Genomic DNA, 10,856 nt, shown 5'->3' with positions numbered 1-10,856 from the left:
TCCCGGTGAGTGTTCACTTAGAAAACAGAAATCACTTTGAAGATGTCCCAAAGCTGGCTTCAAATAGGACTCAGAGCTTTAAAGTTTGGAGAAAAGAAAAGAGGGTTAGCAAGTGGGAATCCCTAGGACTTCAACAAACAGGAAACATGAAATATTTCTCATTAGGACTAGAGGCAAAAAGTTCGCAGGAATTTTACAGATTCTAATCTCTACGTAAATATTTCATGATTATTCTAAATGTGCTAATTAGTGTAGTTATGCTGGTCTGCTTGCTATTAATATCTGGAGCATATTCCATTATTTACAGACATGTAGAAGGTTATCATGGATTCTGGGATTCAATGATACAGGAGATAATTACCCCTCTATCAGAGGAGCAGTTTAAAGGCAATAACTGACATTCCTCGAGTCAGGAGGCAATATATCAGCTCAGACTGATGTAGAACAAAGTAGCCTGCCTGATAAACAGGTTGGAAAAGAAACAGGAGAAGCCTTGCAGAACAATCGGCAGAGCTGCTGCTCACAAGGCCCCACAGAGGCAAACGACACCGTGGTCTCTGAGATGGGGGATCCCTGCTCTCAGCAGTATGCAATAACATACCGTACTATATGTAACCATTACCGAGGACTCATAACTCAAAAATCACTCATTTCATGGCAGCACATAATACTTCATTAACCCCTTTTCCCATCCACCTCATCATTATCCCCTGGTCCAGAACTATTCCAAACTCCTTTAGATGCCCTGAGGTCACTCACTGGGTCACAGATTCCCCGAAGACATCCACCGAGATCACAGCCCTCTGCTATCCTCTCTCCCAGGAAGTGCCCCCAAGATTCCTCTCGATGCCCTCCCAGGTTGCAACCTGGTAGTTACATGAGTTTTTAATCCAACAGTCTTTTCCAGGATGTCTTTCAATGATTCAGCTTTAACTGTTGGACCCTATCTAGAAAAGCTATTCACTATGACTTGACATTGGGGAGATATATATATATATATATATATATATATATATATATATATATATATATATGTTAGCAGATCTGAGAGATGTTACAGGTGCTGACCCAGCAGTGTTTCCCAGTGTCCATGTGATGTGGGGGAGGCAGACAGGGTCAGCACGAACCTCAGGCTTTGGGAATTGGGGAGGAAATATGAAATAGAAGGAGAAACAAGGAAGAAATTGTGGTTGGAGAAACTTGGAGTTCAATTCAGCTATGCTAAGAATTAACAAGGATAATCCATACACACACACACACACACACACACACTTGAACAAGTCAATTTTGCTAGAGTAGAGCTCAAAACTAAAAGTCTCCTATAAAACGTTAGATTTTGAACAGTAGTAACCAATTGTTGTGTGTCAGAGCACACACAATATCCCAGAGTCTGCGGTGGGGGAAAAGGAGGCTTTTCAAGGACTAACCTGCAACATTACATGTGTCCACCACTGCCTCTTGCAAACTAGAAAAGGCTATTGTGAAAAGTGTGCTTTTCAGGTCCATGTCTAATATTTCTGATGCTTTCTTGAAAAATATTTGCAGCCTGGAATACAAATTTTTCTTCCCAGGAAGGAAGAAATGGTTTTGAGATTTACTAAGCAAATAGTTTTCCTCTTCATGACTGTGTTTGGCACACTGGGGAACATTTCTGTTTCTGTGAATTATATGTTCAGTTGGTGCCTAGGGCCTGAGAAGAAACCCATACACCTTATTCTCATCCACTTGGCTTTCACAAACATCATAATCCTTCTTGCAAAAGGATTGCCAAACACAATGGTAGCTTTTGGTTTGAGAAACTTCTTAGATGACATTGGATGTAAAATTCTAATTTACCTGGAGAGGGTGGCCCGTGGACTCTCCATCTGCACCAGCAGTCTCCTCACTGTGGTCCAGGCCATCATCATCAGTCCAGGAGCATCCCAGTGGAGGAGGCTTAGGCCAGAGTCTGCATGGCACATCCTTCCATTCTTTTCATTCTTTTGGATACTCAATGCTTTAATAAGTATGAACCTAATTCATTCCATCACAAGTATAAACCTGAATATATCACAGCTGAAGAATGGTTACAGCTATTGTCATTTTATGCTAGAAAGTCAGAAAACAAAATGGATTGTTCTCCCTCTCATGGTCCTGAGAGATGCTGTGTTTCAGGGAGCCATGGGAGGCGCCAGTGGCTACATGGTACTTCTTCTCCACAAGCACCACCAGCATGTCCTGTACCTTCAGAACTCCAAGCTTCTCTACAGAACTCCCCCTGAGCTGAGAGCTGCTCAGAGTGTCCTCCTTCTGATGCTCTGTTTTGTTTTCTTCTATTGGGCTGACTGTGCTTTTTCTCTATTTTTAAGTCTCTCTTTAGGAAACGATTCTGAGATGATAATTGTTAGAGAATTTCTGGTCCTTGGTTATGCAATCTTCAGCCCCCTTGTGCTGATTCACAGGGATAGACTTTTGGCTGAGTGTTGGCATACTCACTGGAAGAAATTGAGAAATTGTCTTTCTCATTTATCTGTTTAATAAGCATGAAAGAATTCTCAGCTCTGTAGTATTGTGGGTAAGATGAAATCCAAGCAAAACACTTTAAACATGTTTTTATTCTTAAACAGTAATCCTGGTGACTCATAGCCTTGATTTGAAAGAGATCTAAGCAAATTACAGCGATATAGATATCTCTTCCAGCTAGACACCCCGGATAAGGGGCTTTGATTGCAGATTGTGAAAATGGTTTTCTCAGGACTGTGATTCCAGTAGGATATGTGAGAACAAATTAGGTAAATTTTATCAAGAGAACTAGAGTATCTCTCTTTTCTGGCAGAAATTTCTTATCTTAGCACTATAGCCACAAGAACATTTGTTCTTTGAGAATTTTATCGGGGAAAATGTTATATATTATAAAATTGTACCTAGGTGCTCTGGAAGAGCACACAGTGCTCTTAAGTACAAAGCCAACTCTCTTGTGTCTCTCCCAAACTTTCTATTATGAAAATTTACACGAAAAAAATCAGTAAGTCTTATTTTTACAATTATTGTCATTTTTTTCACTTTTGATCCCAAGTAAACAACACTTCTGAAAATGAGGAAAAATGTAGTTTCATAAACACAATGATTAGTTTCCTAAGCACAAAAAAAGAAGGTTAATAATTATCCTGCTATAGAAAGGAATTGTAAAGAAATGATGAAGAATCAAAACACCTTCATCTGGGATGACAGGTACTGTGCAATTTCAGTCGGTAGAATCCATTGACAACAATGCACTGAGACATTTCATGGGTGCATGAGGACTCTACAGGAAAATAGATTATACACTGTGTGATAATAAGATAATGAATGCACAGGAAAGTTTCAGTCTAGACCCTCGCATAACTGCTGCATTGATGAAAATGTGAATTCCCCTATTTTCAGTATGGATAAATCAATGAGTTTTCAAGAAGAGAGGACTTGTCTGTAGCTGCCCTTTGTAGGGATCCACAACACTATCCATTTCTCTGTCCCCAAAGAACTGCAAAAGGATCTGATTCTACTGTAATTTAATTGACAGTTTCTGCAATTGGATTCATGCAATAAGGTACTGGGTAGAGAATACGGTTCCAGTTATCAGCTATTGAATGAACCCATTATGATAAATTCTTACTGATAGATAACTTATTATACAACCTCTAAACATCAAACTCTAGAATTGTCAGAGACGTATTTTTACCCTGTTTGAAAAACAGCATTTCTATCACCTCTGGCGAGAACCCCTGTAAACATTTGGGTACACCATGGTTCAGTTTTACAACGGTGAATACATATTTATTTTGTGTTTGGTTGAACAAAAAAAAAGTGTTAGCAATTTCTGTTATAATTTTATGTTATAGTTCCTTAAACTAGTTTCTAGTATAAATATGACTTTGCAGTGTGAATATAAAAATATTATTTATCTTAGTTTTGTGGTTTTCTTCTTAAAAGCTTTAAATGTATCTCATTAAGACTAGACCACACAAGCACATTCTAAATCAGTTTCTGAGAACTGACTCACAAGGAAGTGGTGTAAGAACCTGGGGATGGTGTGAAGAACAGTGTGTAAAATCTGAACCACAAGAGAAGATTGCTGAGTGTTAAGAATAGACAGGAGATGCTTGACCATTGATTCAGCATCAGGAAGGATAGACCGGATTTTGAGTTTCTTAAATTGGTGCTTCTCTCCGGAAAAACAAAATTGAATCAAAATTAAAATGGCTCTAAAGTTATATGTAAAAAATAAATAAAACTAAGGGAAATGCTAAGTGAAAACTGTTGCAAATCTACATGTGTAAGGAACAGAATTTGAAAATATAGAATTTATAGTAGTTTCATCAAGTGACTTTCATTTTCTTCTCTTCATTGATTTTGTTGCCAGTAAAATAAAAATAAGAACATGAATCTCGCAGTGATTATTGCCTACAGAACCTTTCATAATGTTTGAACAAATGATGACTGAAAAAAAATGCTTGAAACCAGGTACCTTCAGACCAAAGCACTTTGGCAGGTGTGGGTGTGCATGCCTGCTATCTCAGGATTCGGGGCTAAGAAAGGGAGGAAGAGGAAGGTAGAGAATAAAAGAGGAAGCGGAGAAGGAGGTGGAGGCAGAGCTGGGGCGATGACTCTCTCAGCAATGTGCTGGCTGTGTATGCCTGAGAACCTGAGGTCAGATCGCTAGGTTCCATGTGGAATAAAGCAAGCCAGGCATAATGACAGAAGCAACTCTAGCACTGAGAAGGTGTAGTAGGAAAGACCCTGCCAGCTCATGGGACAACTATCCAATCTACAAGCTCTGAGGGAGTTCCTGTTTCAGAAGACAAGATGTATAGGGTGGGTGAGATGGCTCACCAGGTAAAGGTACTTGCCACCAAGCCTGATGAAACGAGTTCAGTCCTTGGGACCCACATAGTGTAAGAACAGAAATTACTCCCATAAGATCCCCTCTGACCTCCATGGGCATGCTATATACACACAGATGTGAACAAAAATAGTGATAAGGTGGAGAGTGATAGTGGACAATGACTCTAGACATCAACTCCATATTTACATGGAGAGAGAGGGAGAGAGAGGGAGAGAGAGGGAGAGAGAGAGAGAGAGAGAGAGAGAGAGAGAGAGAGAGAGAGAATATTCAAGCCTTCAGCAGGAAAGTAATAAGTCCACTCCCAGGCACATCATAAACTGCTAAAGGTTAAAACAATAAATAAATTTTTAAAAGTGTCCTTGGAGAAACAAGAGACTACTTATAAATAAATATAGATTATCAAATAACACTGGCATCTTCACAAGGCAATCTGAATTTTATATAAAGCCTTCATTGATCACCTTTCCTTGTGAAACCTCAACTCAGATTGATGGGGAACAGTGACCTTTTACCTTTAAAATTACAAATACACCTTTACAAGCTAGTGCCATGACTGGAGAGTTGTTTCAGTAGTTAAGAGCACTGAATACTCTTCCATAGGACCCTGTTTCAATTCCCAGCACCAACAGGCAGCTGGCAACGGTCTGTACCCCATTTCTAGGGGCTCTGATACCTTCTTCCAACTTCCAGACATGGCATGCAAACAGGCAAGTATTCACAAACATAATATAAAACTCTAAAAACAAAATTCTAAAAACAAATGTCATTTTAGACTATTGTCCTATCAAATCTGAAAGGCCTAAATAAGTTCATTTCTCACCACAAAGTAACCTAAGAATTGAGTACACTTCATTTGTGCAAGAAGGGGAAAATTGATTGACAGTATGTATTTGTGGCAGTATCTTTGAAAGGGAATCCGGCTTCACCCTCTTTGCAGGAGCTATGAGACTCAACACTGACTCATATCTGAGAACTCACTGAACAGTTCTAGTGTTTCAAGTCAAATGAATCTAGAACTGGTGATTTCATGTGTGTGTGTGTGTGTGTGTGTGTGTGTGTGTGTGTGTAGATATATATATCATGAAGAATTCTAGGCCACTCGAGTTTTACAGTTACCAGATACCATGATCAGCTGATCAAAATACAAACGGGTTCTCTGTATTGAATTATTCTGATCACTGTTATTCTCATGACCATAGCAACCTTCTCTATGGTGAGTAAGTCTCATCATTTGTTCCCTATCCCCTCATAATCATATTGGCACAGATTGATGGGAGATTCCATGTCCACTGGAGAGCCCCTTCAGAGAGGTCATCAGAACGCTGAGGCTGTCCCTTCTCATTACATGATTTCTCACAGCCACAATGCAAGGCTGTGGATTGCTAAGATTATACAGTGTTTAAAATGATACTCTGACACATGTGTATACACATGTGCCCCCACATACACAAGCACATTGTGGATTGTTAAAAAAAAAATAATTGATCAAGGGCTGGAGAGAGGTAGCTCAGAGGTTATGAGCACTGGTTGCTCTTCCAGAGGTCCTGAATTCAATTTCCAGCAAACATAGAGGCCCACAACCATCTGAAATGATATCTGGGGCCCTCTTCTGGCGTGCAGGCAATCATGCTGTGTGTGTGAGTGTGTGTGTGTGTGTGTGTGTGTGTGTGTGTTTATCATGAATATATATGAATATATACATGAATATATATGGATATATATTCATATATATGAATATATGTGTGTATATACAACATGAATAAATAAATCTTAAAAATAAATAAATGATCAACATGTTTACAGGTTTATTGTCTCTTTTTACAATGTTAACTAATGTGTGTGTGAACCAGATCCATCATCTTTGACTCTTTGAATCTCTCTGAATCTTTCTTCCCCCTCTTCAGACATTTACAACCATCTAATACTGATCTTTGAAGGATTCCACATAGACTATGCAAATTCATTGAAGCCAGAAGCCTTATGAAGGAATCTATTAAATACCAAGTGAACAATGAGTTAGTTAAAGTGAAATACAGGAATATCTAGGAAATGTTTACCCATCACTTAAAAATTCATAAGATCATTTGAAAAATAAATATTTTGTAAAAATAAAGAAGCACAAGGGGAAGATGATGGAAAGTAATACGAAAAAGGGAAAGAGAGTAAAGACAACGTGAAGGATTTTGAAAAGGCTATAGGGAGACTCTATAAGCTGACTCAAAAATACATATTATTCATCTCTGTTAACATATATAAACACTTAAATATACACATACATCACACATACACACAATTTAAACAGTACCCCACACAGAAGATAATAATTCTCCCAGAAACCACTGACAACAACAACAAACACTGCTCTCTGAGTTATTGCTCAAAGCTGTCCAAAGACCCCAAAACAATATAGGTCATGGCTGTCATCTTTTGTTCCTCCCAGAACCTGAAGGCAAGACCCTACTGCTGAAGGTATCACAAACTTCACATAAAGGACTTGGGGGAATCAAACTGAGTATGGACCTGGAAGCCTCCTCTCTAAGAGCTACCTCTCAATAGAATTATAAGATCGTGTACACACTGACTGCTAAGGGAGAAAAGCAAGCAGCAGTTGTATTCAGTTGCAAACCCTACAAACCACAATGGCTGACCTGGGAAGATCTCTCTAATGGTTCAACATTATATCTTGGGGATAACCAATAGCTGTCTAATTGGATTTAAGGGATGGATGTTCAATAGGAGAAAACTCATACTTGACCCTAGCTATAAACCTAGCCAAGATCCCATAGATGGAAAGGCCATAGACTGTAGGGGAGAAACCTACAACTGCCATTTTTCTAAATCAGCATTGCTTTAAACTGTTCCAAATACCTGTGCTCATACCAACAGATAAATATAGCCTCACCCACTGTGGTGGCTTGAATAAAAACAGCCCCCACAGGCTCATAGGGAGTGGCATTATTTGAAAGTATTAGGGCATGTGGCCTTGTTAGAGTAGGTGTGGTCTCTCCTTGGAGGAAGTTTGTCACTAAGTGTGGGCTTTCATGTTTCAGAAGCAAGCCAGGACCAGTGTCACTCTCTTCCTACTGCCTACTGACCTGGATGTAAAACTCCCAGATACCTTTCCAGCCACATATCTGCCTACATGACACCCTGTTTCCTATCATGACAATAATGGACTAAAGCTCTGAACTGTAAGCCAGCCCCAAATTAAATGTATTCCTTTATAAAAGTTGCTATGGTCATTGCAAAAACCGAAAACCCTAAATAATAAACTCCTCATCATATACATACATATATATATACATATACATATATATATGGTGCCCAGCTTCAACTGATAAATACACAATACAGCCCCTACAACTAAGGTTCAAGACTTTTAAGAAGTGGGGGCAAAAAAGATTGTGTCAGAAGATCAGCACCCCTGCTGAGAGATAGTGCCTTCTAAACATGACAGGGATATTACACCCATGAAACCTCAAAATATGTTTGCCTGCACAAGACTGCACATTGAACACACCAGTAGACATGTCATCATAGACCAGAGAAAATTTCTCACAAGACCTCACCTTGCCTTTCCTCTTGGTAATGCAGCATGAGAATCCCATCTTGAAATACACAGAAGGCTGGGACCCTGCAGTCTTGATGGACTCTGTCATTACCAACTGTGCCTACTTGTTCTCCACCAAGTAGTGACAGTATTGACCCCTGCTGGAAAGACAGGTAGAATTGGCGGGAATGTACTAAGGTTTTCAAAGATAAACTCTAACTCAATATCAAATAAGGGACACACAATTTTGCAGAACACAGCTTATCCTAAATTCACCTAGTAATTTGGATCCCTGAGTAAATTTACTGCTTCCATCAATAATTCAGTCAATAACCTTCTCATACATACTGACTGTTGATATGGGACAAGATTCATCTTTCACATGGAATTCCCAGTTTGGACATTTGGGGGTGTCCCAGCTGTTGTTTAAAAAAGGAAGCAATCACTCATGAAAGACTTTGAAACATCAAGGTGCCTACAGTAAGGAGAACCCCTCTGTCCCCACTGTGTATCTGAGACTTTCTCAGAAAGTGGCATCTCCAGAGATGGATGGCATGGGTCATACTCTCATGTGTGGAACAGGTCAAGGGAAGGAACAGGGCATTGCTTCTTCTGTGCCTGGGAAGCTAGTCTCCTTCTAATTTACAGAACTTGGTGAAGGCGAAGAGAGGACTGGAGACAGCGGGGACTCGAGACACAGACCCTCGCTGCATGTCCTTCTGTTAAGGTAATTAAACTCAAGACTGCATCTTCAAGGATCATTTCCACAGTTTGTTGCATAAAGTAATTAAATTCCAATTAAGACTGAAACAGCTTCTAGAACAAACCTAGGTAGTAATTGTGGAGGGAGGGAGAGAGTTGTACTCCAGGGACAAGATTCTGCAGAGGGCTTCCTTCTCCCCTACACACTGAGAACAGAAAACTAAAGCCCAGTGACAGTTCTTGTTATTGAAAACAAGAACTCTTTAAATCCAGAAGATTCAAATACAACCCTGGAAGGCTCCCCTATCCAGAGACTGAATCCAGAGACGGGCTTACACAGCAGTCGCTGCCCTGAGCACACCTGACCACTCTTTAGTAGTCCTCCGTGGGCGGGAAAATTTCCCTCAGAAGCACATTAGCCGGTTTTTCTTTGACTGTGAGGCATAGGACTTGATGAGCTGATCTCCACAGGTATGTGCTACGGGCCGGAAAGATGGTTAAGTGCCAGGCTTCCTTGCTTAGGAGCCAGTGCCTTTGGAGAGCTCAAGGAGGGTCTTTGCATGTGTCGCCTCTTTCATTTGGGGGGAGAATAAGAATTGATGCAAGAGCTTTTCCAGTTCCTAGGGGGAAAGAAAGCAAAAACATTTCTCTTCTCTAAGCCTTTGCTTTCACCTGTAACATGACTGACAGACACCATTATCAGTTCTCACAGAATTTCTTCACGGCATATTTGTCTCTTACTTATGGACAAACTTTGTCTTTGCCCGTTAAGATCTTAATTCCACAAATCTTTCCCCTTTTCCTCCCACCGTGTGTGTGTGTGTGTGTGTGTGTGTGTGTGTGTGTGTGTGTCTTAATTCTTTTTCTGCACTCATCTTCAAAGTCTCTCCCAATCTCATAGCTAACATACTATACCTCTGAGTCAATTTCATCATTATATATCACGATGAAGGAGAAAACTAATGCTTGACCAGGTTAAGAGCTAATGTAATCTATTGTAAGCTAGACTTAGTTTTATGAAACATCAAGCACTGTTGCCATTTTCAGTTGGGAGAACTAACATGTCTGAAATGGGCACAGTTGCCTGCCTGGGTTGTTACATAACTCAGTGTAAGCCACGGCCTTTTAAGTAGTCTCCAATAATAATTCAAGAGCTATTTAGGAGCGTAATTCCCCACTTTGACCCTTGCTACTATTCAAATTGTTCAGAAAAAAACTAACGGAAGCATTGTAATAGGTGTTTCAAAGCTTACCCTAAACCTGACTGGGGGCTTTGGGTCCTCACTAACATTAAGGTAGGGATCCTGGAAAGATGGAAAACACTAGACCCAAATCGTAAAAACATAAAAGTATTTATTAATGTCTTGAGGATAGTGGGGAAGAGTCTGAAATTTTTTTCTTAGAATTCTAGATCTCTAACTAAGTTTTTAATCAGCCCTAATTTGAACTTCCTTGTCCTTACTAACATGCCTGGTGTTTTAGTGCAGTATGGACTGGGAATTTAAAATCACAGCATGCTTCGTTTAATGTGTGGCTAGAGATTGTAACCTCTCATTCTGCAGTCATGGAAACCAAGGCTGAAAGAAGGTACCTGATGCTTCCATTCATGAGGCTGTGTCATCGCAGACTAAGGTACAAGTCAATGTTCACATGGTTCTCGCTGCCAGAGATCTTGAAGATGAAAGATAAAAGACAGGCATAGTGACCTCTGAAGTATAAAGATACATGAACCAAAGACACAGT

At 39.9% G+C, this 10,856-nt stretch overlaps 1 pseudogene; it reads left to right on the top strand.

The window, feature by feature from the left end:
• The first annotated feature begins 1,557 nt into the window (after nt 1–1,557).
• On the top strand, nt 1,558–2,488 carry LOC125417484 (vomeronasal type-1 receptor 4-like; annotated as a pseudogene).
• The last annotated feature ends 8,368 nt before the right edge of the window (nt 2,489–10,856 follow it).

The sequence above is a fragment of the Myodes glareolus genome, chromosome 14, assembly GCF_982192425.1.
Source record: "Myodes glareolus chromosome 14, mMyoGla1.1, whole genome shotgun sequence".
Classification (NCBI taxonomy): Eukaryota; Metazoa; Chordata; class Mammalia; order Rodentia; family Cricetidae; genus Myodes; species Myodes glareolus.
This window is presented reverse-complemented; position numbering and strand designations above follow the sequence as displayed.